At 45.4% G+C, this 25,004-nt stretch overlaps 1 long non-coding RNA gene across 1 annotated transcript in view; it reads right to left on the bottom strand.

Annotated features, from left to right (window-relative positions):
- The window catches only part of LOC144792957 (uncharacterized), a 92,809-nt gene continuing 67,805 nt past the window's right edge, over positions 1-25,004 (bottom strand). The window contains exon 4 of the long non-coding RNA XR_013602642.1: positions 1-2,387. This is a non-coding gene — a long non-coding RNA (uncharacterized LOC144792957). The remainder of the gene's footprint in view (positions 2,388-25,004) is intronic.

The raw sequence follows: 25,004 nt of genomic DNA, 5'->3' as shown, positions 1-25,004 counted from the left end.
TTCACTAAGAACTGGGGTACTTTATTTCCCATTTATGATAAACAAACATATAACATCATACTACAACACATAACCTGCAAAAAGAAGTAAAAGATTAGGTCGTACACTCTAATAAGAAAGGGTCGACATCACCTTATTAATATGAAGTCCACAGTCAGCAGTCATCTAGGTTCCCTTCTCGTCTGGGCCTTGGCTCGTCTTGAAGTCACACCTCCGCACTCACGGATACACGGCTGCACCGCTATGCACTGTTCCCTTCACCCTTCTCCAAGCCCCTGGGACCTTCCTCTCATCGGCTACTCTCCTTCCCTGGCTGTTCTGCTAGGAGAGTATCTGTTTCTCGATTCTTCTCCGCCTTTGGACTGTGGTCTGTCTTCCCTGGAATAAGTAATAGGTTTGCTACTAACGGCTAGATGCCGCCTACGAACTGACTGCCCAACTATCTCGGGCTTTCACTAATATAGAAGCGTGTTTCTTCATGGAAAATTCCAGCCAGTAACCTGCCGCCCACCAAATTCTTGTACATCCCCGTACCAAGGACACGTTCCCAGCCGGCCGGCCTGATGTTGTGTCTTCGGTATGAAGAAAAATACAATCCTTCGACAAGGGCCGGCCTGAACCAGTTCTCTCCAAGCGAACAACACCTCGTAACTAAAACATTACACTTGACCTAGAAGCATCCCAAGCTGCCGGTGCAGAAAGAAAGGTGGAGTCTCTCCCGTTTGAGGCCTACCAGGTCCGAATTCAGCATAACTCCATAGAAAGTATAATAATACCCTGACTAAAGGACGGATTACCCCTGATACTAGCGAATCTATCCCCTAGCCTATATGTATAAGCTCTAATCTAGGGAGGAGAATGCAGAATTATATCAAAGTGCCTCGTAAATAGGCTCTATCCACTACTCTAACCCTTGCACTGGAATGATAAGAGACTGAAGTCACCATCAATCACCTTTCCTCAAAAGAGGGCCGAGAAAATCGAGCAGAACATTTCACCCTTGACTTCAGTCTATTATACATTCATCAAACAGAACTAACATCTGTGGAAGAATAATAAGAAACAAAACTAACTGATCTATGTCTAGTACCAGGTTTGCAGTATTGAAGTAGAGAAGGAATACACTGAATAAAGCAACAGATAGCAATCAGAATGCTAATAGTAATCAAAATCCCCCCTAATATTTGACGCAACATATGTAGATCAGGTAGCCAATTAAAGAGCCAGTCAAACCAGCCCTGGTCAATGTGTTTTCTAACCTCTTCCGTCAAGTCATGAAGTTTGTCAATATGAGCCTGAATGGATTTTGTATGGTCAGACAGGTTAAAACAACAAAGACCCTCAAAATCAGAACAATCATGTCCATGTTTAAGCAAAAGATAATCAATAGCCGCCCGGTTCTGCAAGATAGCTCTACGTTCACCCTGGGCGTCTAATAGTATGTCAGACAAAATCGTAGAAGTATGATTAATGGATTTTACCATCCAGCAGGCCATTTTCCCAATAGACTTGGCATTATAGACCGCCAAGGCAGGAACACCAACAATTGAGAAAGCTAAGCTAAGGTATTCAGATTTGGAATATAAATGCATAGACGAATCACAGTCCTCCTGTAACATTACAGCATCTCGGATCACACGGGAATTAGCATGGGGATGTGAGGAGAACATCAACAAACTCAGTCTGGTAATGGCACAAGGGCCTCCGGAAATGTTCGCGGGAATATATGGCCAGGATGTATTACCACAAGAGAAGAGCCAACCAGAGGGTAGCAGCATTGTACGGTAATGACTGGGGGTCACCACTAAACTCTTACAAGTCATATTATTTTGAACAGAGGTACATAATTTCGGTGATCTTCGGAAGCATAAAGTCCTTTCATGAGCTGTGAATGATGTAGCACCTTTCAATTTTAAACGCACACACTCAGAAATAGCATTGGGATCACAAGTAAGAAAGAAGCATAAATCACGCTGCGTGATATTATAAGTTATTATCTGGGACTGGATCAAGGGTGTTGAATCGGACAACTCAGTACATAAAGGGCAGTATTCATGTGTAGCAACGTCTCCCAAAAGGACATTAGGACGGGCATTCGATACATTGAAAATATGGGCCAAAGTCTCCAATGAAGCAGGGACAGCAACTAAACAAGTCGCTAAAATGTCAGTCACCGACCGCATCGGCGTTAAGCAAAAATGAGGGGCATTAGTCACCCGCTTGGCCAAAGTAGTCCAAAAGTTCGATGATGAATCCCACGCAGCAAAGGAACGCGGCATCCGGGTTCTTAAATCAGCCCGGGTCGATGGGTTCCCTCCTCTCCCGTCGTAGCAGTCCAAAAGGAGTCCAACGCCGACACATCCTGCAGCAACAGTCCAGAGAATGATCTGAAAGAAAATCAAAGACAGGCATTATTCATTCTCGTAGGTAACATTTGTCAGCTGGGACAGCTTCCCAGCTATCTTTCCCTGGTCTCATGACTAGAACAGTATTATCATGACCGGTTGCAATAATCTCAGCTTGTTCAGGGGGATTCTTAGGCGATTGCACCCAAACTCTAGCTCCAGGATTATCCGTGGAGCCGAATCCTTTTTGTCCTCGTACAGTTAGCAACGTTGGGGCAGTGCCTTTTGTGATCTCACCACTGAAAACAGGCATTATCAACAAGTGAGCAATTCGGTCAGTTTTATGAATCGGTAAATCAACCTCACTGCTATTCAGCAGGAGCACCTTAATCTCTCCCTGATAGTCACTGTCAATGACTCCTCCGAGTACTTGAATACCTTTCACAGCCAGCCCCGATCTAGGGGCGATTAATCCAAAATTTCCAGTGGGTATACAGACACCAACACCGGTTTCAATGATGACTCGATCTTTACTCTTTATAATAGTATCATTCATGGCATGCAGGTCTAGACCTGCCGACCCCGGGGTCGCTCTGCATGGAGCCAGTGCTCCGGGGGTAATTTCCCAGTATATCACAGGGTCACTAATTTGATTGGGCTTTGCATCGACATTTGGAGGAAACAAACGCATCAATGGAGATTCAGCATTTAGAAAGGGACGATTATTCAAAATTAACAAGGCCTGAAATAAACAGTCCCTCCAATTCCTATAGCGGTCGCCGGTTAGCTTACACAGTTGATGTTTCAGCAAACCGTCCATCCTCTCGATGAGTCCCGAGGCCTGAGGATAATATGGTATATGAAACACCCATTCAATATTATTCTCCACACAAAATTCCTGTACCAATCTTCCACGAAAATGTGATGCATTATCAGATTGAATTTGGAAGGGGACACCATAATAAAGCATAATCAATTCCAATGTCTTAATTGTATTCACTTGGGTAGCTTGTTTACAGGGGAGGGCCACTAACAGGCCACTGTATGTATCCACAATGGTGCAAATGTATTGACAGTTTTTACTCATAGGAAGCGGACCAATATAATCAATTTGCCAAATTTGAGCGGGCAGTTTCCCGCGATGTAAATGACCTTTAACAATCTGAGGCACTTTTCGCTGCCTAGCATGCTGACAAATGGGACAATGCAAAATAATGTCTTTGATTAAATCTAAAGGAATATAAATTCCTCGATCAGCAGCCCACCTGCTAGTGGCTTTCTCTCCATAATGTCCTGCTTTCTGGTGGGCCCATTTCGCCAATCCTTCCATATCAGAATCCTACATGTCCACCATTGCCTCAGCAATTTTAGATTGTTCATCTGCAATATTATGAAAAAATTTGTCAAGGGAGTCTATTGGGGTATGAGCATCCACGTGAAAGATTGTAACAGTACTCTGCGGGAGCATGTCCCAAATCTCTTGCCATAATTCTTTCCCCCACAGTTCTTTTGAATGCAATTCCCAATTATGGGAATGCCAAGTCGGTAACCAAACTGCCAATCCATTGGCAGTAGACCAGGAATCAGTAAAAATATGACATGTGCCAGGTAACTCTTGCTTCAGAACTTGATAAACAGCATAAAGCTCAGCAAATTGGCTACTCTTTCCCTCACCAGTTGTACTCAGCAACTTTTGTGTGATCGGGTTATAGGACACTGCCTTCCAATGTCGTTTTGTCCCTATGAACCTTGCCGAACCATCAGTAAACCAAACGTGGTTTCTGTCCTCCAGGGACAAATCATCAAATGGCTTACCCCACTTGACAGGGGATTCCTGTACTAAAGGTACGGAGCATTCACTCTCTGTCTCAACCGATGGTGCCCGCGCCACCTGCTCATGCAAGGATGCAACTCCCTTTGGTCCCACACGTGCCCTGTCCTGTATGTACCATTTCCATGTAATCACACTCGCCTCCTGAGCATGTCCAATTCTGTGAGTTTTCGGCGAACTCAAAACCCACTGCATGATAGGAATTTCAGGTCGCAGGACCACATCATGTCCCAAAGTTAATTGCTCGGTATCCACCAGAGCCCAATAACATGCAAGCAACTGTTTCTCAAAAGGTGTATAACGCTCACCCGCATCAGGTAACTTTTTAGTCCAAAAACCTAATGGTACTTTACTCCTGCCTTGTTTTTGCCACAAACTCCAATTTGCATAAAGGCCTTGCACAGACACATTCAAATCCACATCACCATCGCACACAGGCCATAAATCCAAGGCATACTGAATCGCTTCTTTTGCCAAACTAAACGCATCTTGCTGTGGTTTACCCCATTCAAACGCATTCTTTTTACGAGTGACTCGATACAAGGGGCCAATATCTGACTCAAATGAGGAATATGCTGGCGCCAAAAACCAAATATGCCAATGAAGCTTTGGGCTTCTTTCCTATTCCTCGGAACTGCAAAGTCAAGAATATTTTGTTTTACTTGTGGGATCACTTCTCTGTGACCTTCATGCCAATTAATACCCAAAAATTTTACAGTCTGGGATGGACCTTGTAATTTATCCGGGTTGATTTCCCAACCTTTCTCACGTAAACATTCAAGGATTTTATCTAATTGGGTCTGAACTTCATCTTGTGTTTCACCTTGAATCAGAACATCATCAATATAATGACATATCTGAATTCTCGAATGTACAGGTACCTCAGCCAAATGCTCTGCCACCAGCCGGTGACATATCGTAGGACTATGCACATAGCCCTGGGGAAGACTTCTAAACGTCATTTGACGTCCGTTCCATGTAAAACTAAATTGTTCCTGGCATTCAGGGGCAATCGGGATTGAAAAGAAAGCATTAGCAATATCAATGGACGCATACCATGTACCTGGATGCTTTTGAATTCTTTCAATTAAAGTAATATTATCCGGTACTGCGACAGTCAAAGGGGGCGTATATTTATTCAATTCTCGATAATCAACAGTCATGCGCCAGGAGTTATCACTCTTACGCACCGGCCAAACAGGATTATTCCAGGCAGAGGTAACCGGAGTTATAAACCCTGCATCCACCTAATCCTGAATAGTGGTACTAATTTCTTCATGGCCACCTGGGATACGATACTGCTTCTGGCAAACCACTTTTGTCGCCTGGGGAATCTTTATGGGGGGCATTCTTAAACGACCAACCCGTATGGGTCTGGACGATATATAATGTTTAGTTCCAAATTGATAACATCCATCATCCAAATGTAAAGTCATTCCTTTCAAAATGTCAATTCCAATGATGTACTCTACAAGGGGCACGACTAATACAGAATATTCTTTTCTAGGAATTCTGCCTATTCTCATTTCAATTGTAGTTTGTACTGCGGGAGTTTCCTTTCCACCTAAACCAGTAATTGTAAAAAATTGGCCTTTAAATTTCTTTGATTTTCCATGAATAAGAGTGGCCTCCGCTCCTGTATCTACCAATGCTCGGGCCCTTTGAATATTACGATGTCTCCAAAAAATTTCAATATCTACATAGGGTCTATTATCTCGATGAGCCCATCTGTGTACGGGAGCTTGACCTACTTCCTAGTCATTTTTACTGCGTTCTATCATCCAGGACAAATCAGGATAAAGGTTCTCACGTTTCTCAGGTATCAATATATCATGTTCATATCCATCTCCCTTACGAAATGGATTTTTGTCCTCCGTATTGAACTGTGAATTTCGATCGGAAAATCTGTGTCGATCCTCCCTCCTCCTCAACTCAGGGGACTGATCCCTTTCATCTCTACGTCGGTTGTTACCATAATCATCTCTCCCCCTTTCTCTCTCCCCCTCTCTCTCTCTCTCTCTTCCACGACGAGGGGACACATCACGTACATACCGTCGATCATCACGACGATCAGAACGCACACGATGGGCGTCATCACCGCTGTCATCAGAATACTCACGATCACACTCATTCGTCCGCACACGCCGGGCACCCTCCTTACGGTCTAAACCGCGCTTGCGAAACAAGTCCCACAAACGAGAAGTAGTTTCACCATCAATATCCTCCTTCCTCACACCATCAGCCAAAAGTGCCATAAACATGTCACGTCTAGTAAGCTTATTGTCACCAGGAGTACGAGTGTCAGGCCGAGACTGTCGCTCAGGTTTAAACCAATCACCCAACTCACCGAGCTGGCGCACAGATTCCAGTACCATAGATAACGCATTACCAGTCTGATTGATCAATAAGGTCATCATGACCTGCTTATAAGCAACCGGGGAAGAACGAATAATACGATTCCGCACAGAAGACGTCAACAAACCATCAAGCAATCTGTCAGCAGTACTCAGAAAAATCGCAGTTTTCATCACCTCCTCTTTGAGACGTTGTGCAGCATCGCGCAATGTATACCACGGCTTGTCATTCACAGGCCAGTCAGATTCAGTAGGGTACTTCTGATTACACCCATCAGTCGCCAACTGAAGCAAACTGATTTGACCACCACCATTATAATTACGAAAATGATCTTGTACAGTAGAATCCGAACTCAAAGAACAGAATTTCAAAGAATCGCCAGCATCCAACATAATGCCAGCAGCGCCCAGTTCATAAAGGCGCACCATCCACGTAAGCAAGGTCTCACCAGCGCGCTGTCGAAAGCGCTGCAAAATATCACTAATTTCCTGTTGAGTAAAATCCTCCAAAGAATCTAAAGGAATACCGTTCGGATTACCGGGAGCCTGCTGCAACTTCCTACGAAAAACAGGATGTGCAGAGACCGCAGGAAGGGCACCAGAAGGAGCCCGATCAGTAAACCTAGGAGAACAATCCGTATGAGAAGTATCAACAGAATGCAGAGAGCGATCGTAGTCGCGGGACTCAACATCCGTAGCACAAGAAGCAGATTTAAAAGCCCGTCTAGAGCGAGAAGACTCGCGATTGGTAGACTCCTCATCCGAGGAACGAGAATCACTCGAATTCCAGATATTACCATCCCATTCATCAGGATTCCAATCCAGTCCGGCTTTCGCCACGACCAGTCGCACTTTCCGTTTAGAAACGTGACCCCGACGATTCTTGTATTTATATCGTGCAATCCGCACAGCCGCCCTTTCGGCGATAGTCTGATACGTCTCAAGCTTGTCGGCAAGCAATTTATTTTGACACCGCAACAAAGTATGATCATTCTGAACTTCAACAAACTTCCGTTCCGTTTCCACATGCTCCCTCTGCAATTTCACCAACCTCTCATGTACAAGCCTGTACGCAGACAAGACAATCCAACCCCTGCGACCCAAAACAGGAAGCTCATCACCCTTCGCTACTGGCGCCTTCTGCAAACAGGAAATCATATCAGCCGGCTCCACCAGTTCCAGACAAGAATTCCAATTTTCACTCAAACCAGTAGAATCAGCCCACTCGCGGGCCAAGGCCTCATAAGGCGTTGAATCCCAGCCAGGAATATCAACAGGCAACTTAAAAACAGATTTCGATTTTCTCAAAAACATTGCGACAAAACAAAACTACACACACAAAATAGAAAAAGGAAACACAAACGAAAGCACGCACACGCCGAGGACAAATAAAAAGACAACAACGACGCACACAGGTTTCGTAAACGGTTCGTGACGCCAAATGTTCTGCTTGGGTTCTCAGATTAGATAGAATCGGCTCATCAGGGCCTTACTAACCCAGCCAGAACGTTACCCTCTGCCCCTCCCTAGGACCTATTCACATCAGGTATCTACCCCCTAAGGACAGGGAATTCCTAAAATACATACCATGTACCTCCTATAATCGGCGATCTCGTGGTCCCATACGAACCCAGACCTCTCTACCCAGACGGCAGTATCAGAATCGGCGATCTCGCGGTCCCATACGAACCCAGATCTCTCTACCCAGACGGCAGTATCAGAATCGGCGATCTCGCGGTCCCATACGAACCCAGATCTCTCTACCCAGACGGCAGTATCAGAATCGGCGGCCTCGCGGTCCCATTCAAACCCAGACCTCTCTACCCAGACGGCAGTATCAGAATCGGCGATCTCGCGGTCCCATACGAACCCAGATCTCTCTACCCAGACGGCAGTATCAGAATCGGCGGCCTCGCGGTCCCATTCGAACCCAGACCTCTCTACCCAGACGGCAGTATCAGAATAGGCGATCTCGCGGTCCCATACGAACCCAGATCTCTCTACCCAGACGGCAGTATCAGAATCGGCGATCTCGCGGTCCCATACGAACCCAGACAACCTACCCAGACGGCAGCATCAGAATCGGCGATCTCGCGGTCCCATACGAACCCAGATCTCTCTACCCAGACGGCAGTATCAGAATCGGCGATCTCGCGGTCCCATACGAACCCAGATCTCTCTACCCAGACGGCAGTATCAGAATCGGCGATCTCGCGGTCCCATACGAACCCAGACAACCTACCCAGACGGCAGCATCAGAATCGGCGATCTCGCGGTCCCATACGAACCCAGATCTCTCTACCCAGACGGCAGTATCAGAATCGGCGATCTCGCGGTCCCATACGAACCCAGACAACCTACCCAGACGGCAGCATCAGAATCGGCGATCTCGCGGTCCCATACGAACCCAGATCTCTCTACCCAGACGGCAGTATCAGAATCGGCGATCTCGCGGTCCCATACAGACCCAGACAACCTACCCAGACGGCAGCTTATCCTATGATTACCATTATACAAAGGAGTCGATCTCACTATTCATCAGGGGTATAGAACCATAGTATTCCCGATCACACAACGGTTGCCAATTTAGATAATGTGCAGCATGGTCGTTAATTCAAGGGGCTCCTCTCTCCCTTATTCAGTTACCACTTACCTGATCAGGGTTAGCATCTGTTCACATAGCAGCATCTGACTAGAAGAATAGGTTACCCTCTCATACAAGAACACGCGACACATATCGGTTCACTAAGAACTGGGGTACTTTATTTCCCATTTATGATAAACAAACATATAACATCATACTACAACACATAACCTGCAAAGAGAAGTAAAAGATTAGGTCGTACACTCTAATAAGAAAGGGTCGACATCACCTTATTAATATGAAGTCCACAGTCAGCAGTCATCTAGGTTCCCTTCTCGTCTGGGCCTTGGCTCGTCTTGAAGTCACACCTCCGCACTCACGGATACACGGCTGCACCGCTATGCACTGTTCCCTTCACCCTTCTCCAAGCCCCTGGGACCTTCCTCTCATCGGCTACTCTCCTTCCCTGGCTGTTCTGCTAGGAGAGTATCTGTTTCTCGATTCTTCTCCGCCTTTGGACTGGCGTCTGTCTTCCCTGGAATAAGTAATAGGTTTGCTACTAACGGCTAGATGCCGCCTACGAACTGACTGCCCAACTATCTCGGGCTTTCACTAATATAGAAGCGTGTTTCTTCATGGAAAATTCCAGCCAGTAACCTGCCGCCCACCAAATTCTTGTACCTCCCCGTACCAAGGACACGTTCCCAGCCGGCCGGCCTGATGTTGTGTCTTCGGTATGAAGAAAAATACAATCCTTCGACAAGGGCCGGCCTGAACCGGTTCTCTCCAAGCGAACAACACCTCGTAACTAAAACATTACACTTGACCTAGAAGCATCCCAAGCTGCCGGGGCAGAAAGAAAGATGGAGTCTCTCCCGTTTGAGGCCTACCAGGCCCGAATTCAGCATAACTCCATAGAAAGTATAATAATACCCTGACTAAAGGACGGATTACCCCTGATACTAGCGAATCTATCCCCTAGCCTATATGTATAAGCTCTAATCTAGGGAGGAGAATGCAGAATTATATCAAAGTGCCTCGTAAATAGGCTCTATCCACTACTCTAACCCTTGCACTGGAATGATAAGAGACTGAAGTCACCATCAATCACCTTTCCTCAAAAGAGGGCCGAGAAAATCGAGCAGAACAAAACCCCACATTGTCGTTTTTACTGTAGAAAGCCTAGTAGCTCAATTGGCGAATACAGGGTGACACGTTGACAACCCAGCTGTGCTTACTTCTGAATGGAGCCCCTACATGTGATACTTCATGGTATCAAAAGAATAATTGCATTGAACTTGACTTGATGCTCAAGTCAAATTTAATGTAACTTTTGCACAAGTGGCAACTTTACTATTTACCCACTTTGTTGCCCAAAATTTCCCAGTGACCATTTACAGTTGCTGGCCACAGGACAACCTTCTGCCCTCCTGGGGGGAGATGTGAACGACTCTCGGGAAGGAACAGAAAAGACTGCCATTGGAAGAGATGTGCAAAAAGAACAATTGATGTACAGAATGGTAAACAATGTGAAACATTCACCCAAGTACAGAGATCGGGGCCTAAATCCATAATTTAAAAATAAAGAGTCCGGGCTGTGTTTTCATTCAGACCGAGAGCGACTGAGAACGCGGAGTGAGGTACGCGGAGTGAGGAGCAGGAGCACACTGGAAAAATGCTCCTAAATCGCTCCTGAACTGCTTCAGAACTACAAGTGGCCGCCCGATTGCCACTGATTGCCCCGCTGACTGCCGCCGATTGCCCCTGCTGTCTGTTGACTGCTCTACGCGGCATCTGGTGATGGCAGATCGGCCGATTGGCCCGGGGGGTCTGTGGTCAAGTGCTGTGTTCAGGCGCTTCTGTCCTCAGCCTAGTGCCTCCTGTCGCCTCCCCCAGGGGGGGAGGGTGTTCCAGAGAGAGCTCTCTCAACCTCTCTTGACCCCTTGTGCAGTGATAGAGAGGTCAGAAACGCTACTGGAACTGGAGTCGTGTGCCTGTGCCTGCACCCAGCCGGACGCCGAGTATTGCTTGGCAAAAGGAGGGGTGAAATGGCCTTCCCAGAGTGCCCGGCTCTCTCAGGCCCCCGCAGTTTCATCGCCGCCAACCCTCATCAACTGTTTCCAGCTACAGCAGCGGTAGCCACAGAGGCACTCACCCCATATTGCGGAGAAAGCCAGAGAGGGGTGCTATAAGGCGCCGCATCAACAACCAGCAGCCAGCAATCAGGGTGCCGCGAAATCAACAACATCAACATAAGCAATCAACAAACAACATTTTAGCAGCAGCATCAGTTGCATACTGACAGTGGTAAGCAGTGCTTGAGGGAGTGGAGGGTTGTCGGCTGGGAGCGCCACCGCCGTTAGAAGGCAGCGGCTAAGTGTGTGCCCAGGCAAAGTGGCAGAAGCGGCCCAGCTAGGTCAGGGTGCGGCTTGCCGCCTCGCCGTGTGTGACCCGCTCGACAGCAGCTCCCATATCCCAGTCCAGTCATACCCCCCTAGTCAGAATCCGATAACCCTCTACCCAAAGCAGGAGACGCCACTTGCACGTACAGTTAAACCAGATGAAAAAGCAAGGATTGAAACTCGCCACCCAATAGACTGTCTAATTTACTGTCTAATAGCTAAGTCAAGTCATACTACCTACTACTGCTGCTGCTCGGAAACTACAACACCAGGCAGTACAATGAGGTAAGGCAGGCCAAGGAAGAACCCACCACATCGCAGAAAGCGGAATTGTAAGCCTAAACCAAACTCTAAAGGAGCTGCATCCCCCCAGGGCGGTCCACTATAATCATCACAAAATCAAGGAGCCGCACCTATATCACCTACCTACTCAATCTTTGGCTCAATGAATCCAACTGGGAAATTCACCGTCCTAAAGGATCCAACTGCAGCTATTTACTCAATGCCGGAAAAGCTAAATGGCCTCTTAAAATCACTGACGCCATATAAATCAGCCTCTACCCAGATGCAGGACAAAAAAGATAACGTGTCACATAAAACGATGGCAACAGTCATGAATGTTGCCCCACAAATAACTAGGAACAAAGAAGCCACCCAAGTGCTTGATCGTAGCGAACAAGAGATTAAAAAATCGTACTGTTGGAGCAACAATAAACAAGACATCCAAGCACAAATACACACAAACACAGAAGTAAACTCCAAGGATAAAGTTTTAACACATAGCAAAAGTACAGCCACCACCCTGGGGACTGGGAACATTGACCAAAACGCTATAATACCGCTCTGCCAGAGTAGCTTGCTGAGTCAGCACGAGCGCATTTTCATTCGCACAACAATCAGGATTCAATGCACGGGATAGATGCAAGACCAGCTAATAGATTGAACGCCGTCAGTGATGCAGTAATATCCAAAAATCATTCTGCACCGAGACAACAGTCAAAGCAAAACAATAAAAACGAAGACACCCACAACACAGATGAATTCAGCGACTCCTGGATGGAGTCCCAATCAATACTGAATAACAAGTAGCTACTGCAGGCTATAAGCACAACATCCAAATCCCCTAAACAAATTTGTAAAAAATCAACGCCCCAACTAGGAGAACAATCAACAACAGAAGAAACATTAAGTTCCCCAGTACAGGCAAAAGTTAGTATGGCAAATCAAATAAATAATAAGACAGAACAAATATATAGCAATAAAGCTAGCAACCAAGCGACGAAATTAGAGGAAGAAACCAAGGCCCAGGATACAAAGTCAGCTCACGTCAATTTAGTGCAAGGATAGGGACTGTCAGACAAGACCCCAACAGAAGACCACCAATGGAAAAAATTAATGCTGCTATCAGTAGATAAACTATCAGTAGATAAACAGCAAATAATAATTTACATATCTAGCTCCTCTGAACAGTTGGAAAACGAAACCTCCGTCTTAATTATCAATGCTCATGACAAAAACAAATTCATCAGCGAACAGTGGACCCACACGGATAATGTAGCAGACAAAAACAGCATTAGCCATTTACTCATGGAGAGGAACCATCAAGTATATTATAACATCACCGAGCACCTAATGGAGCTGAAACAAGAATCAGAAAATAACTTGGAAGCTCTTTCAAATCTACACGCTTCCTTAGTCAAAGCATTGCAAACCTCAATCAGTACCCTTAACATGCAGTCAGATAAACTCGACTTCCAAATCAATCTAATGAATGTGATTGTGGAATATATCTCCGGCATAAACACCAAACTTGACGCCATGATGAACCAACTACCATTCATCAATAAAAAAGTAAAAGACACGCGGGTGCAAGCTCTTAACTGTGCTTGCTGTCCCATTCTGGAAAAATGAAGGGACCTACCAACAATATTAACAAGTATTCTTCATGAATGCAAACAGGCAACTTGTCCTACTGAATCAAACAAAGCAACCGGCAAAGAGCCACCGAGCAGGGAAAGAAGTTCCCAAAACATTGTTTTACCAAACACCGAACAGAAAACCCTTTTGCCAATAGGAAACAAGTCAAAAGCGGTGGAATCAAGTGATGATTTATTCACCGTAGATTTTCCCACATCCCACCCTGATACTCAGACCCTAGCCTCATGACCTCAAGCGATCCAACAACCATCCAACCAGGGGATTCAAATAATCAATCCACCCCCCCCCCCCCTGTTTTAACAAAAAATTTAAAAAAGCAGGCCAGGAAAGCGAGAAATCGTCTTCATATAAATAAAAATACAGGTCATGGATAACTACCCAATAGTTAATTTTAATGACCGTAAAGGCTGGTTACTAGCAGCCATAGGTTAGCATCAAGAACCCAAAGAGGAAGACGAGGCAGGCTGCTTGGACCAGTCGGGAACAACTGCATCATCAGACTCATCACAAAGGGCATTGGCAGTACCAAACAGCCCAGCCTCGATGAACCTGAGCGTCGAGAGTAGTGGCCTCCCGTCAGCTAGAAAAAACATAGAAGAACTCAAAACTGGTGTGAGAAGAATGGAATGCCCAAGGAACAAGGCAAAAAAAAAAAATAATCCTAATGGACCAGTAAACCTCTAGTCGAGAATGACTCCAAGCACACAAGAAAGTAGCTGCCCCTGTAGAAATTTAGGCTCCAGCTCACAAGTTCATAATGGAGACAATAGAGGAGATAGGGAAGTTATCTCAAGGCAAGGTCAGCAATCAGGAAGCACTAAGAGTGACCAGATACAGATAAACATAAAATCGCAACGCGAAAAAGCAAACTGGAGTGAACCAGAAGAATTGGCCAGCAATCAAAGCTTAAGGCAGGTATCCACAACTCATCCGCAAAAAAAAGAGCCTAGACCAAGCCGGGACTACAGGATCTTTTTCACACCACACTACTCCTCACAAGGACCACAAGATTCTTTAAATAGAGGAAACATCATGCGCCTCATGGCAGCTATCCCAACATTAAAATATTTGACAACCACAGAATTATTGGCAATATAATTCATCAGCCTTGAAAATAATACAGGAAAGGAAATAATCTTAGCGATTTGGAAGATGAATGAAATGGTGTCAGACATCTTATAAGAGGCTACAAAATTTGAAAAATGGGGTATATCTCTCTCCACTCCTGCAAAACCACGTTATCCATCACCTTTCCTATCATCAAATACTCCTATAAATAATAATAATTAATAATTCAAGCATAAACATAGTCACCTCGGTTCTGTGAGGTGCAAAAGGCCCAGATGGTACAAACTCACAACAACAGAAGTGGCAAAAAATAGCATATCATAGACACGACCAGACAGGAGAATGACATGCAATTACACAACATACATCAGAGTCTCCCCCAATCAAAAGCTTGTCCTGGAATATAGCAGGAGCAAAGAGAAGCCTACGGGAGAAAGGGTCACCGGAGAATTGAGATAAATAAGGAATTATCGCCCTCCAAGAAACATGGCTGACAGCCCCAGTAGAGATTCCAGGAAGGATCCTTCACCATGTGAACGCAATAAGAACGCGGCAAAATGGAAGACCTAAAGGTGGCTTAGCCGTCTACATTTCAATTTCACTAAACATGTCCTCAGTCCAGTTGTTAACAACATCTGCCATGCAAATAATAAAAATGGAGCTGGACCCACACCTAGCACCATCATTATTATCAACATCTACGCGCACCCAAAACAAAAGACGAAAAAAGACCTATTCAAACAACTCATCGCCACAATCTCAGAATTCAGGTTTGAACAACCAACTTGGGAAATAATTCTAACGGGAGACTTTAATTTAAATCTACTGTATACTCAAGAAGAAGATAATATCGCAGCAGCAAACACAATCTGGGCAGTACAAACACAATCTTATCCAAATCAAGCGGACAACGTAGGACAGCAGTTTGTAACTTACCTCGAACATCTAGGGCTGCGGGTAATAAATGGTAGAATAAAACAGGATAGACCCGCTGCATGTACATATAACAGCCCTCGCTCAAGCTCAGTCTTGGATTATACAATAGTAACTCTCCCGCTCTTAGGGGAAATAGAAAACTACCAGATCACATTTTCCACCGAGAGTGATCACATGGCTCAGCACATTGAACTAAAAACAACACTTCGAAAACACACAAAAGCCCCAGAAGTGGAAGGGTCCATATCGACAATAAATCTGAAACGACTGCGATGGACAAACAACACAGTACCACATATAGCTTCAAGGGCAAAAGATCTATTGACAACCCTTGAGTCACAAAAAAACTTGACGATTGAAACATGGACTACTTTCCTGGCAAGTCTATCACAATCAGGGGAAGGCACAAAACACCCATGCAAAAAGAGGACAAATTACAACAGTTGATTTAGTCAAATAGCCCGAACTTTAAGGAAACAATTGAGAAGGGCACGCTGGATGGCACATCAACAAAGCCCATCATCAACAATGTGGGAGCAAGTACGTCAATTAAACAAAAAATACAAAAAACAAATTTTGGATGACAAAAAACCCACAACATATTAACTTTTGGATGAAGCTATTATATAACGCAAAGAAATCAAATGCCAGAGCTTTCTAGAAGCAAGTGAGTTCCTTGACTAGAACTTCGAAAGTCATAAATGTGACTTGCGTTACAGAGCCTGCATGGGTACAACACCTAATCATAACACAAAAAACCAGATGAGAGGGTCCGAGGGAGATCATTTAAAGACAAGCTAGTAGAGTATCCCCTATCACAGTACAATATTAACACCAAAAACTACTCGGGTCTGTGCTAGCAAGAAGTAAGTTTTGAAAATTAAAGATAATGTGTCTCACTAAGAAAAGTCCCAAAGGGAAGCAATCCCTTTCAGTACGAATGCCCTCACCCACCATAGGTGGCATGCTTCATCATATGGGCTTCTCCTCCCAGAGGGAAACCTAGTCACCTCAGAGGGCTAAAACTCACTTACTGTGAGGAAGGAGCTCTGGGATGTTTTTTCTGAGATGGTTTATTGAGGGTGCTAAAAACACATATGTGAGTTGCCAGTGTAGTAAGGACGCAGAGCAATTTTCTTTTTTTTTTACAGGTAAGTGAGATAGAAAAGTGAGTTTAAAACTACCTAGTGGGGGCAAAAATTTCTTTAGTCACTTGTTCGCGCTGGTAGGGTTAAGAAGCAGTGCAGAAAGCAGTATAGATTCAAACTGCTAGATATAAAATACGGTCAACATTTTTCAGCCTGAGCGATCTGTGTAAGTATCGGGGCTTTCTTCAGGACCAAGAGTTGGAAACAAAGCTGCTGCTATTAATGTGAAATAAAGAAAAAAGATACAAAACCAGTAATCCAATTTAGTTTGGTATTACTGGAGCTTATCCGTCGACGGAGAGAGCGGGCCCCCTTCCCTGAGTTGTTGCCAGGTAGAGGTGGGGTTACTTATCCTAAAGTCTAGGATAAGCTCCAGTAATACCAAACTTTTTGGCAGAATTCAATTACCTTAGATTTCATTTTAACAAAGTCCGTACTCCTGGTGGGTACGAAAGATATTCCTTTTTCTAAAACACTTTTCTCTGCAATGCTCAGGATTCTTTCTGATAGATTGTAAAATTCGCCTGAAAACTTTTTTGGCTGAAAATCTATTCCCCAACTGCATGGCTGCAACAGGACTTAAGAAAAAATCCTCTTTCTGCCCACTATCCACAAAAGTTCCAAAGGAAGTAGTTACTTTTGAAAAAACTGTGTTATCTGCGATTGTTGAAATGGAGAAAAAGAAAAGATGCCCTCCAAGACTTGAAAAATAATCCCTCCATAATAACAAAGCAGTCAGATAAGGGGGGCTCCACAGTGGTTTGGGGCACCCCAGATTATACAGCTGAAGTCATAAGACGGAGACCCAGAATGCTATAGAAGAATAGCGAAAGATCCCAAAGGGGAATTACAAGGTGAACTCGTCAACATCTTAAAAACCGGACACAAACAAGTTTTTTGGGGGAGAAAAAAATACGATTACTTACAGAACAAACACCCCAGGATTCCAGTGTTCTACGTACTACCAAAAGTGCATAAAAATGAAACCCACCCGCCCCGAAGACCAATAGTCTCGGGCTGTGAGTCCTTTTTGAAACCCATCTCAAAATTTGTAGATCATTTTTTAAAACCTTTCATGGAGGAAGTTCAGTCATTCCTCCAAGATACTATGGATTTCATCAAACAAACTGGATTCTATGAAATTCGATAAAAAAGAAAACTTCCTAGTAACATGGACGTGGTGTCATTATACTCCCAAACACCTCAGGATGAAGGCATAGAAGTTTTATCTTACTTTTTGAACAACAGATCAAACCCAGTTCGAGTACCTAAAGAATTTATAGTTGAATTGGCGAGCTTTGCTTTGAAGAAAAACTACTTCAATTTTGATAGAGAATTTTAATTTCAAGTCACCTGATATCGGAGTTCCTGTTTCTTGGATCCCTGTACCTTTCAGCTGCTACGCCGTTATGACATTTTGACAAGCAGTGCCGCTTGTCTGCGGCTCGATGAGTGCAACATGTTCTGTATCCCAGCAACTTTGTTGAACTTTGTTGAACCTTGTTGCATCCGATCCTTTCTGCCTCACCTGTGATTTATTGCTCCTGCCCAGGGAAGACCAGCGTTCTGGGGTTCTGCCTGCCCGCCTCCCGCGGCCTTACTCCTTGCCTCACCGAGGAGTCGGGCCGCCGAGCGGAGTGTGGGCGGAGCCAAAAAACTACAATCCCCAGCAGCCCTAGCGGCATCCAGAGTCAGCTTTCCGCGCCAGGAGGCGCTTAAAACCAGCGTCATCCCGGTCGAGTGGGGGAACTTTGTTGAACCTTGTTGCATCCGATCCTTTCTGCCTCACCTGTGATTTATTGCTCCTGCCCAGGGAAGACCAGCGTTCTGGGGTTCTGCCTGCCCGCCTCCCGCCGCCTTACTCCTTGCTTCACCGTGGAGTAGGGCCGCCGAGCGGAGTGTGGGCGGAGCCAAAAAACTACAATCCCCAGCAACCCTAGCGGCATCCAGAGTCAGCTTTCCGCGCCAGGAGGCGCTTAAAACCAGCGTTATCCCGGTCGAGTGGGGGAACTTTGTTGAACCTTGTTGCATCCGATCCTTTCTGCCTCACCTGTGATTTATTGCTCCTGCCCAGGGAAGACCAGCGTTCTGGGGTTCTGCCTGCCCGCCTCCCGCCGCCTTACTCCTTGCTTCACCGTGGAGTCGGGCCGCCGAGCGGAGTGTGGGCGGAGCCCAAAAACTACAATCCCCAGCAGCCCTAGTGGCATCCAGAGTCAGCTTTCCGCGCCAGGAGGCGCTTAAAACCAGCGTCATCCCGGTCGAGTGGGGGAACTTTGTTGAACCTTGTTGCATCCGATCCTTTCTGCCTCACCTGTGATTTATTGCTCCTGCCCAGGGAAGACCAGCGTTCTGGGGTTCTGCCTGCCCGCGTCCCGCCGCCTTACTCCTTGCTTCACCGTGGAGTCGGGTCGCCGAGCGGAGTGTGGGCGGAGCCAAAAATCTACAATCCCCAGCTGCCCTAGCGGCATCCAGAGTCAGCTTTCCGCGCCAGGAGGCGCTTAAAACCAGCGTCATCCCCGTCTCGCGGGACGCCGGGCAAAGCCCGGGCAAAGGGCGGGCCGTTTTGTGGCCGTTCGGTGGCTGAAGAAGGCTGGGCTGGGCCCATTCTCTAATATTGTTTAAACGCCACCACCTTATGTAGTAAGTCTGCCACCTCTTTGATATTGAGCACCCTTGTTATGTGCCTATACTACATTTACGTATAGTAACTGTCCTTTTTATTGCCACTTTTTACCAAGTCCTATTTTCTCAGCGATCACCCATAGGGCCCCCGATCTGGTTGCGCCTCTAACAATATTCATCTATTGGGCAACAACGTTGGAGGGGAACTTATCTGGGGTTCGCACTCTCATTACTAGAGGTTGACCTTTGGAGTATCAACAAACAACATTAGCCCTGCAATATATCACTAACATAGATTTTATCAGCACCTATGGCCGCTAACCCCGAAAAAATTATGCTAGCTGAAGCAGTGGGAAATAGCAAAGGTACCCTGGATGACTACTTTAGAAAACCTCCCCCCGATATGGAAAGGGATTGCTCACTGGCTGAACGCAGGACAGAGCGGCGCCGCTCGATTGAAGCTATTAAAAACAGACTCCCTATGGTCGTACCATCCCAGATTAATCCAGCGGGTGTAGGTTCAATATTAGGAAACGAGGATCCGTTATCTACGCAGGGTATCCCTATGCTCCTGCGAGATACGCCTCCCTCAGCGACTGCCCTTAATAGCGTGGAACAAAATAACACTCTAACTACTAGTGACATTAACGTAGCTATAGAAATCATACCCGATACTCCCCGAGTAGTGGTGGGGAACATACAAAAGAAAGCAGGGAAACGGGAAGCCGTTAAAGTCTTTGGACCGCCACCAAACAAGAGAAGGAGGAGGGGAGGTGTTCCACAAAGAGTTAAGATCAGCCATACTGACTTTGGGAAGGGAAATAAGGCTATTGATACATCTGCTCTTACCACAAAGGCTATATTACCTCCCGATCTAGGTCAGGAGGTCTCACACGAAATAATATCGTCTATAAATACCCCCACACTGAGTGTATCCAGTCCTGGCTCAACATCTACCAGGAACTGTATGACCAAGGAACAATTATCCTCTGTCTCCCTCGACAGCATTGAACATTTACTTAAGTCGTTTACATCTCCCATACTGGAGAGGCTGAAGAGGTTGGAGCAACGGCTGGGGGATTTAGAAATGGCCATTACTAACAAAGCAAGTCTAACGAAAGTTTCAGCTAAGCCAGTTCTACTACCCGCAGCCGTAGTCCCAACCTCTACCCCTACAACCCAAAAGGATGTAAATCCATCTAGTAACCCTGTGAGCCGCAATCACCAAGGGGCGAATCCACCCAAGGCAGCCCATCAACTCGCCCCACATATCCCTAAGGAATTCCCGAAGAGGGCAAGTATAGCTCATGGAGGAAATAAGCACGAGCTTGGGGGGAGGGCACATCCAGATAGACCAGGAAACCATAGGGGCCGCCAAGTCAAATTACCACCTGACGCGGTCCCCTACGTGGTTGTACTTATGGGCGTCCCCACCTTACAAGATGGCAGGAGGGAAGGCTTTAGTCAACTAAAAAACAAAGCCATGCATTGGCTTAGCCAGCACAGACCGCTCCCATGTAACATCAATGGTGAGATCGTCCATGTTCGGCGACTCTCCTGGTTGGGGAGTAGAGAGAAAGACATTGAGGGTGATCTCATAATTATAAACTTTAGAGATCCAGGTGCGGTCAACCACATCCTAAATTGGAAGCCAAGGACCAATGGTACAACCATTGCTCCTTGTGACCTAACCTATTTCTACCCAAGATCCCAGGTAACACCCTTAATGTCTCTAGGGGTCCCTCCTGGCCTATGGAATAATCCTCCCATAACATTTAATAACCAATACATGTGGCAGGCTCCCAATCCCACGATGCCAAAAAATGTTTATGGGTGGAACACCGTTTCATACAGGGGACATGGAAATAACTACAGTGGGCCAGACCACTCACAAGGAAATAGGGGAATGGACCATTTGTTGCCATTTACCCCCATTGAGCTCACTAACAGATTTGAGGCATTCTCAGGCCTGGATGACTGCGAATGACGGTTGGGGCCCCCTGCTAATATGTCACCAATTTATAGGACAAAAGGCAAAAAAGATAATTCGACTGCCCAAAGTTATATTCTGGCTCCTGTACATACCACGATCACGCCAGAATCCTGCCCTGTGATAGTTCCTCACCTTGAAATACAAGTATCTGGGGAAGAAATAACGTTACTCCCCCAGCTAGATAATTTGTCTGGGATTATGCCCTGTGACATAATGGATCCAGCCCCTGTGATACCTACGGTTGTAACATCCCCAACAAACATTGAAGTTCCTGGCAGCATAATAACGTGGAACATAGCGGGCCTGGCCTCAAAAATCAATGATGCAGACTGGCGATCAATAACTATGACCCACTCAATTATAGCTCTCCAGGAAACATGGGCTAGGGAGCAATCCCATTTGTTGGGATTTAAAACTTTCTTTACTCCGGCAGTTCCCACCAAAATGGGTAGACATAAGGGAGGTCTGTCTATGTATCTGTCTATCTGTTCAGGTCCCACGGTCCTAGGGAGCTTCTTGGATTCCCCATATTATCAGATCTTAAGGGTATCCTGGGGAGCTCTGGAAAATCTAGCTATCATCAACTTCTACATTAACATCCCGATAGCACAAGTGGAAACCACAATTAAGAAATTGTCAAGTACCCTCAAGACGATCGTAGATAGCTGTTCAGGGGATTTGGCCCTCTTGTGGGTGGGGGACTTTAATTGTCCATTATGTTCAAGGAGCCTACAGGGAGTGTGTGGTTGGGAAGATGAAACTATAGGGCCAACAAGCCACTTTGCCCATACAAAACTAGGGGACTTGCTTAATAATTTAGTGGTGGACCATTCTATGGCATTTATTAACGAGGCTTGTTCAGTGCCAAAAACATTTGCACCTACATTTAATGCAAGAGGGGCTAAGTCAACTATTGATTTTGCCTTACTATCGTCACGTTATGCTCCATTAGTTAATAATTGGGAGACACTTACAAGTGGCATTAGTGACCATTACCCTATCTCGGTTACTTTTAAGCTAAATCTGGATACGCGGCCCCTTAATACTCAACGTAATTATGACTTTAACCCTATTCTTGGTCAGCGTAACAGATTTTGCATTAAATGGGAGAAGGTAATACCAGAGAGTTTCCCAAAAAATTTTGTGACCATTTCCCACAAAGAAATCATTAAGTGTTTGACTTTAGAAGAGAAAGAAGAACAAGTTCTGGTCTCCTTTAATAAAATCTGTTGTTTAATCAAACACCTCCTGACTAGAAATCCGCGTAATACAGTTAAGAGAACCCCAGGGTGGTTTGATCCAAATTGCTCCAGGGCATTGCGGGAACTCAAAAATGCATTGCATGCTACCCCACTAGATAGAGCACAGGTTCAAAGGGCAAGGCGTAAGTACTGTGCCGCTTTGACTAGAAGAAAGAAAGTTCTAAAAGTTGAAGCCTGGGAAGCCCTCCATGCAGCAGCAACACAAAAGGACACTGTTGCTTTCTTGAAGGCTGTGAATGCTCCTTTTTATCAAGACGACCAAGGTCCTCGTCTAGACAATGCCATCACGGCTCAGGAGTGGGTATCCCACTTCCAAGCCCTGTATGGCACTACGGTTCTGCCTGTACTTGCCTCCGAAACAGCAATACCTACGGAAGTTGAGGATTACCCGTTCCCTCTAGACATTCAATTTAAACTAGAGGAGGTATATAAAGCTCTAAGGGAAAGTTCAGCCTCGAAAGCACCAGGACCAGACTCTGTCTCTATTGATGTGTTTAAAATGTATCCAGACCTGTGGGCTCCTATACTCACCAGAGTCCTGAACTGCATGGCAAAAAGAGGTTTTATCCCAACATGGAAGGAGGCAATTTTGGTCCCGATATACAAAAAGGGGGACAGGAATGATCCTGCCTGCTATCAGCCCATCTCTCTGTTAGATGGCTTTATGAAGATGGCAGGCAGGGTCCTTCTTGCTCGCATTCAGGACTGGGTGGAGGGACAGGAAGTCCTATCACCTTTCCAGTATGGGTTCAGGGGAGGGCGGGGGACAATTGAGCAGGGGCTAAACCTCTCCCTAATCATCTCGAAATATATACATGCAAGGAAATCGAATTTGTATGTGACCTATGTGGACCTCAGTTCTGCATTTGATTGCGTTCTGCACGACAATCTCTGGCAGACTCTGAGGGATATCGGGCTGGACAATAAAATAATAGACTACATCAGAGAACTCTATGTGGAGGCAGGTGCACGAGTTAGATACAGTCAGAGGGGGGAATGCACAGAGTTTTTTAAGATTAATAGAGGGGTAAGGCAGGGCTGCATTTTGGCTCCCCTGCTATTTAACCTATATATCAATGGAGTGGGTTCTTGCCTAACACAACAGTATTATGATTACCCCTAAATCAATGGCAAACCCATCCCCATTTTACTTTATGCTGACGATGCGGCTATCCTCTCACAGACCAAGGTGGGTCTCCAGAAAGCCGTACAGACCTTCACTAACTTCATGAACACCAGAGGGCTACGTGTAAACGTCTCGAAGACGTTTACTATGTCGTGCGGCCCAAACAAACAGATATTACCATGCCCAATCGTTTTAAACAAAAGGAAGGTGGAGTTAGCCGATATCTTCTGTTATTTGGGGGTTCACTTCGATAGGCAAGGCACCTGGAAGTCTGCTGTGAATGCAAGGGCCGTGGCATTTAATAGAGCAGTTGGTGCTCTTATGAATTTTGCAAAAAAATAGGAAATAGGCCAGTTAAGGAGCTCCTTCAAATATTCAAATCGAAATGTGTGGCTATTGGGACCTATGGGGCTGGCATCTGGGGCTGGCAGCAAGTGGAGGTGATTCAGCGAATCGAGAATAGGTTCCTCCGATTTATAACTGCTACACCGAGGAGTACTCCTATATATGTATTACATGCCGAAGTTGCTCTCATTTTCATCACGGACATTATAAAACTTGCCCCAGTTTTACTTTGGCATAACGTCTGGACCAACCCTGCCATAGAACTGAACAGATCCATCATAGAGGACTGCTTAAGCTGTGATGGGTTGAAAAACATCAAATGGCTTACTTACATTAGGAACTTTGTCAGTGAGATTGGTCATCCTGAATATTTTACTGACCCAGCCTCATTGGAATTACTCTCGCGATCTATGCTCAAAAAGATGCTGCTGGAACATTTGGAACTACAAAGGTGGAAGGGTGAAATGACTAAAAAATCTGTCATGAGCCATGATGAAGTGACATCTCAGAGGGGTCCCCAGTTGTATCTTGTAATAGATCACCCCCTACAGCACCGTAGGCTCCTGACATACTTTCGTCTGGAATCCTTCTATAGACTCGTATCATTCCCGACCTGCAACGACTGGGCGAGGGTAAAAAGGCGGTGTCCTTGTGATGACAAATCATTTCAATCTAATATACACTGTACTCTTTTCTGCACTTTATATAGCTATTCCAGATGACAAATTTTAAAACCTCTCCTGTTAACATGGGGCCTAAGGAAAGCAAGAGATGCCTATAATAAACTTAGGTCCTTATATGACTGTCTTACTATCAGTACAGGGAGCCTCTTTCTGAACACAATTTTAAGAGTGAGAAGGACCATCGTCATGGGATAATAAGAGTTATATAAACGCTCTTAACCACTATGTATTTTAACTGATTGTACTGTTTTATTCCTTTTAATCTTCCTTTTTTACTGTAAGAAATCAAACCTTAGTAATGTTTAATCCAGAATGGAAAAATGAAATTTTTAATTGTGATTTTTATCTGTACAGTTTTATGAATTGT

The sequence above is a fragment of the Lissotriton helveticus genome, chromosome 11 (assembly GCF_964261635.1).
Source record: "Lissotriton helveticus chromosome 11, aLisHel1.1, whole genome shotgun sequence".
Taxonomy (NCBI): domain Eukaryota; kingdom Metazoa; phylum Chordata; class Amphibia; order Caudata; family Salamandridae; genus Lissotriton; species Lissotriton helveticus.
Note: the sequence above shows the minus strand (reverse complement) of the source record. Positions and strands in the feature narration are given on the sequence as shown.